Source organism: Augochlora pura, chromosome 10, assembly GCF_028453695.1.
Source record: "Augochlora pura isolate Apur16 chromosome 10, APUR_v2.2.1, whole genome shotgun sequence".
Taxonomy (NCBI): Eukaryota; Metazoa; Arthropoda; class Insecta; order Hymenoptera; family Halictidae; genus Augochlora; species Augochlora pura.
The window spans coordinates 4,052,394-4,059,161 of record NC_135781.1 but is presented as its reverse complement, the minus strand read 5'-3'; positions in this window follow the sequence as shown (position 1 = coordinate 4,059,161).

Here is a 6,768-nt window from a genome sequence, read left to right as displayed (position 1 = left end):
TATGACTGACATTGTATAAATGAAACAATTTACAAATTTCCTGCCGAGTAAAAACCTCCAAAAAATGATTAGATCGCGCGACGTTGATCAGTAAACGAAATTGTCGTCACAGTCGAAGCAACGATTAACGATATCTCGACGTTTCTAATCATCGACTGCGCAGTCACCGCTGCAAGACAAAGCGTTAAGTATTCCCGACGACCTAAAGGAATGCCGCGACCACGTGCCTCCGTTATCCCGGGGGGGAAACGAACTACCCGCCGCGACGGAGACGAACACAGGCGTCGCCGTAATTTCATATCGCATATTTATCGGCACCGAATCGAACCGGGAATAAATAAGATCGCGAATAAATATGCGTCGTCGCGAACCCGTCGTCGTTGGGAATGAAATTCTTGGCCCGGATTCGCGGATAGATAATCCGTGTCCGGTGCAGCGACTTCCGGCCTTCCATTTCAAGGCTCCGTCAATCCCGTTCCCTCTTTCCGGATCGGGATCGTCGCTTGCGAGATCACGCGCGGTTCGTCAAGGCACCCTTGAAAAATTCATCGATCTGTCAGCACGGGAAAACATACGGCCGTTTTATTTCGTGTTCCGACCAACGGGATATTATTACAAGCCCCGCGGATGATTAAATTGGTGTGCGGGCAACTGCGAGCCGCGTTTCCCGCGATTGCCTCGCGCGACTACCAATTTCTCCTCCCCCTTTTTTTTCCCGGGGACGGTTTTTATCGGGCGCTGCGATTGCTTCCCGTCGAGTTTCTCCGTTTCGATTGATGAAGGATTCGAACTTCTTAATGAGCTTACTTCGAGGGAAAGATGATAGAATCGGGTCGCCGACAATGCCGGAAGTTTGCCGGCGTCTCAGTCGACAACTTGACAACGGCGGAACTTTGTTGCGGGGAGAGGGGGGGGGGGGGGGGGGGGGGGGGCAGCGGCGGCGGCGTGCAATCTTTGACATTGGAGCCACGAAATCTGTCGGCCTCGTGTATCAAGGAAATCGGATACACACCGCTCTCCGACCATTTTTACGACCCGGATTCACGCAAATTAGACTGCAGCTTTCAACGCGTTTATTAAGTTTGTTACTGCGAGAACAAAGTGGATGCTAATTAGATTATTAGCTGCTCTTGGTCCTGATTCAATTCTCGACACCGGAACCACGAAATTAGTCGAAGTAAGTGGTTTCTTATTTTCTTCCTTTATAAATTCCGATACCATAAAAATGTTTTTGTTGTAGGAAGTGAAACTTTAGAACAATCCTGTGGGATTGCCGGCAACCCTACAATATTTTTTAATTGTCCGCGAACCTGTTAATAAATACTAAAACATCGAGGTTTTCCTTGCATCCCTAGTGCAAGCTGTACTCCATATTTTCTATTTTGAAAATAATAATCTTCTGATTATTAAGATTTTATTTCGTGTCGCCCGCGATGTCATTTGTGCCGAAAAATCGAATTATGGAACAATGTACGATCGAAATAAAAAAAATAAAATATATCGAAAATAATGTAATAAAAAAATATCGAATGGAAACTGAATTAATCAAATTGCAGCGAATTAAAGAAAATAAAAATTATCTTTCAAATGAAAGTGGACAATACAGATATGGCTACTTCAAACGACAAGAAGACAACAACATTGACGGACATTACAGAGATGCATCGTCGCTTTAAAGTCGCCAGATTTCACGGCCCCGATAAAGGATTATACGGTCCGCGTTTTCGACTGCTGTCCAGCGTAATTCGTTTATCCTGTTCGCCTAAGTTCCCGGTAGCAGTTAATGACGAAACTTCGTCCCTGTCGGATCCGTCCGGCACTCTATCGATCCACGGGGCAAAATCGGTTCGGATATTGACGGATCAAGAATTTCGATTGGGCCGCACGTTCCCCCGGTTCGCTCGCCGGGGGCTTTCTCATTTGCGTCGACTAATAACAAATCCGTCCCGCGGCCGACGTTATTCCGTTTCTGACGAATTAATGCGGCCGGAAAATAAATTACTGAAAAATGGGGCGCCGTCCGTGTACCGTTCATAATGAACGGGAAACTCGCGTAGTTCGGGTCCTGTTCCGCTCGTTTTTGTACGAATTTACATTTTAACCGAGTCAGCGATTTAAAAAGCCGCGAGAAATTTCTGTTTCTCTTATTAAACGCTTCGCAAAACTGGGACGCGTGTGTGCTTCGTGAAGATGTTCATTTGATCGTTTTCTACGGGCACGAAGCGGCGGTAATTTTTGCATCGAACAAACGAACACGGACGAGAGGAACAGAGGGAGAGAGAGAGAGAGAGGGAGAGAGTGTGTGTGTGAGAGAGACGCCCAGTTTCGAGGCGTCGGAATGCATGATGTAACCTAAATTAACCTGTATTGTTAATACACCGCCGGCAATATATCACACAGCCGAGAATGTTAGGAAAACTATTCGAAACATGCGAGAATGCTGGTGCCCGTTCTGGAATCCCTAATTTGTTCCGCCGTATTGATTACCGTCCCCGCGATCCAGACTCTCTGCTGGATTTATCGATGCGTTCTCCTCGTCGCTCTTCAAACAATTTTCCGACAATTAACCGGGGAGAAGGCCGTGCAATGGGTAATATCTTTGCCTCGCGCAAACATTGACGTTCTCAGATTCGTCGGTGTCCTCCTCCTCCTCCTCCTTCCCCCCTCCCTCATCCCTCCCCCCCCGATCTACCCCGCAGCCACCTCGGTTCTATTGATTTTTCCTCGTTTCATTTTCAGACGCAACATTTTCTAATCCACTGCTTATCGCCTAAAAGCTTCCCCGTAGACTGAATAAGGACAAAAACGAAGAAACGTAACGCTATTATGCTCGGTCGGAAGACGTCGAAGGTAAAATACGGTCGAGCGTAAAACTCGAGGGAAAGTTTCCGTTTTTGTCCGCGTTCATGTGTTCGCTAGATAGATCAGTCTTAGATCGACGACGGAAAGGATCTAGGTGTTCGTGGCCGAAACGATCCACGTGAAAACACGCGGATCCTCGAGCAGAGAAATGAAACTGTAACTCTTCAATTCGAGCAGGGCGTACAACTTTTCTGTTAGTTCTTAACCCCCTTGCCGTACCATTTTCTTCACGGTTGCAACGACTAGAACTTTTCAGATTGTAATAATTTGTAAGAAAAAAGAGAGAGGATTTATATTTATCGTGTGTTCATTACCGATGACAATAAGTTAGAATTTTATTCAGAGTAAAAAGAATGAAATTAAAAATTTTAAAATTAAACTCGTCACAGTATGACAAAGGGTTAAAAAATGATTATTACATTAAAACAATTCCTATTAATCAAAAATATATTTAAAAATGTACTTTATGCGCGCCTCTCTTGAAATTCACAGCGAATTTTATGCATTTATGTCAAAAAGTGATGGGGGTTGAGAAGAAAGTTGAAGCTAAGAATGACGGTATAATAATTTTAATTTAACAACGTTATTAAAGAAAGAAAATTAAACTTCGTTCAACAGTCTTGCAATTGACACATCGGCACGAAAATCCGCAGTCTATACACGGCGGAGTATCCAAGGAAACCGCGAGTTTCTCACGCTGGATCGTCTCAATGATTCAGGAAGGAGAACGGAACATTTTAAACTGGAGACAACCATGAAAACTCCGTGGTTCTTAAAATTACCATTTTACGTCATCCGGCTTAAGCGACGCAACGGAGATAAATAGTTCCGATTCAGCCGCCTGCCAAATATTCGCGGTCTGGTACTCGGCTGTATTCATTAGCGCATTGTGCAAAGTCTCCGTTTCGTTTCGCGGCCGCGCGGAACTTCTCGTTACACTAACTCGATACGGAACGGAAAACATTCGACGCGGTGAGTTCCATTAAATCAACTTGGCTGGCTCGTTTCCGTCACGAACTCGCGCGCCCATCCCCCACTCCCCGTCCCCCCGGCCCAGCTTAATCCGCGTGAAATCCAACGGCGTTGATAATAGATCAAAACTTTTCGGAATTGAAATTCCACGCGGCGCCAGTAACGCGAACCAGTAACCCCCACGGAACCGTAAAATACTTTTCAGTTCCTTTTCTACGTTTTCACACTTGGCACGCTGATATTGCTCCTGGACTCGTACGCGAGGCTGACGGAGGATACAGATTCCAAGTGTGACGAGGATCATCCGCTCTGCCGGTTCCACCAGACCCATCTGCCCAGGCAGGCGATAGAATACGCTCTCTACACGCGCGGCGAGATCACCGAGTATCTTTTCCGACGACCCAGAGAGTACGCGGTACGGTTCCGCGTCGAGAAACCGTCCGGGATCAACGGGCTGAAGAACATCGTGACCGAGTGATCGCCGGCTGATCGACGAGCCACGGCTCCCATAATCAAGCCTCCGTTTAAGAGTAATCAAGGGGAAACTCTCGTTGGATTGTCGCGACGAAGGAGGTCAAGTACGAGATGCAAAGTTTCGACTACGGTTACCTGGATGTTTACGACATAGAGGTAGTTACGTCTAAGAAAGTTTTTAACGTTGTTTGGATGATGCCGGGGAGGGCTGTAAGATTGAGTTACGGGCCCGTCATGAGTTGCTTAAGCTGCTGTATCTAACCTAACCCTACAGTGCGCATCTTTTTCTTTATGACAGATAATAAGATAGAAATATATATTGAAGCATGAAAAAAATAATAAAACAAATATTTTATTATCTATAATATTTATTTTTGAAAAAATAGCGAATGATTCGTGTATATGAATTATCGCGCATTGCTTGCAAAAATAATTAATTTAAAAGTAATTTATTCAGGCTCCACTCGATTCGTTTACCGCAAATTAATTTCAATTATATTTTAAATGTAATGAGACTTAAAACCAGGATGCACTAGCCTGAAGGATCTAAGTAATCTTTCGACCTTAACTGGTCTAATTTGATCCGATTCGAACGGTGAACGCCAACTAATCTGGGCTTTAGACAATCTGATTACGGTTCTTCCCTCTATAACGTCGCTTAATTAGAACGGCACATACCTATCCGAGGCCTAGGTTGATGGACCCATCTAATGTACCGATTTAATTTAGCTAGCGAAAATTAATTTTCCCCGAAATTGAGGGAACTCGATCACAACCTGTCATCTATAATATCGTTCGATTAAAAAGAACTTAATTTCCATCCACGCAATGTTTAAATACATGCGCTAACTAATTGACAAAATTGATGAATATTGCAGAAACTTTCGCTCCATATCGGCTTGGAAAATAAAGGGAACTTTGAGAACAATGGAAGCCATCTTTACTTCAATTGGTGGAAAATGCAGCGAAGACGGAATTTTTACAGAGAACGGCGCGACGGTAAGGAGGAAAACGATATTTCAGAGTTGAGAGAGCAATTTCAGTGAAAAGTTGAAGAGCAATAAAACTGTTTCACCTTCCCTGCAATTGGTCGAAGATTTCGTAGACATGGAACTTCGACAGAGAACTTCGCGACGGTAAGGAGGGATATCCGTTCACCAGAGTCGAGAGAGCAATTTTAATGACAGCGAGAAGTTGGAGAACCGTGGTAACCATTTCACTTTCACTCCAATTGGTTAAAGGTTCGGTTCGGATGGAAACTTGACAGTGAACCGTGCCGTTAACGAGGGAAATCCGCTTCTCCAGACGCAAACGAACAGCTCGGAAGACAATGGGAGGTTAAAGAGCCCAGCTGCAGCGCCGCTCTAGCTTCGCTCTAATTGACGGACGATTTCGTCGCGATGGAACCTTGATAGAGGACCGCGACGCTAACGAGGGAAAGTCGTTTTCCAGGCGGCAGTTTGGAGTTGAAGATCGATTTCCCAGCGGCGCCATTCGAAAGCGGAGCCGACCGTGTCACCAGGTGAGACGCCGGGAATGAGCGATCGCAGGTACGCTCGGAATGCAGGCACCGTCTGAGGAATTCTTTTCGAACGGGAAGATTATGCAAATGTATGCAAATCGCGGTTAGAGATGAATGGGCGGAGACAATGGATGGGACACGATTCGTGATTACGCGGCACAATGGTAGTTCTTGATTAAAAGGAGGACCGCGCGTCTCTGGAATCTCCTTGCGGTTTCCGGAGACGTTGAGCAGGACCGATAAATCGATGTCTCCGTCTTAACCCATCGACGCTGCGTTCGACGCCCATAATCGCAAGCCGCAACCACCCCCCAGAAAATTAAAAATTACTCCAACGAAATTCGGTCACTGCAAAAGTTCGTTCGTCTATTTTTACAATAAATTTGTCCGTCTCGTTCCTTGTACAATATTTAAATAAACGCAGTTACTCCAATCAAATATTGTTGCGCCGCCTTGCTCTAATGGATCGAAACGATCTGCGGTTCGCCGAGAACGATCACGTATCCCTTGCCCTGGGCTAATGAACAGGCGGAATTATTAACCGGGGTTCGCGCGTACGCGTAATAACTTCCGACGCTTTTAAGCAACGGCGCGGGTTCGAGGGATCGGCGCGTCCCGAGAGATCCGGCGACGCCGTCGAACAAGTTACAACGCGCCGACCGACGTTCCCGGCGAATCCCGTGGCATTATTTTCGAATTCCTGGCGACCCTAATTGCCAGCCATCGGGGTGATTCAGCCCCGCTCGCGCTCGCCGGCAGTCGATATTTTAATAACGATTATCCCGTCGCTTAACGATCATGACATAACGGCCGGGGCCGATCATTAATTGAATTCACTTTTAAAGAGTCGACGAGCTCGTCCCGCGCCGGGTCCGGGAGGGAATCGTTTCCCGGCGAACGTACGAATTGCCGTGTTCTCCCCCCCCCCCCCCCCCCCC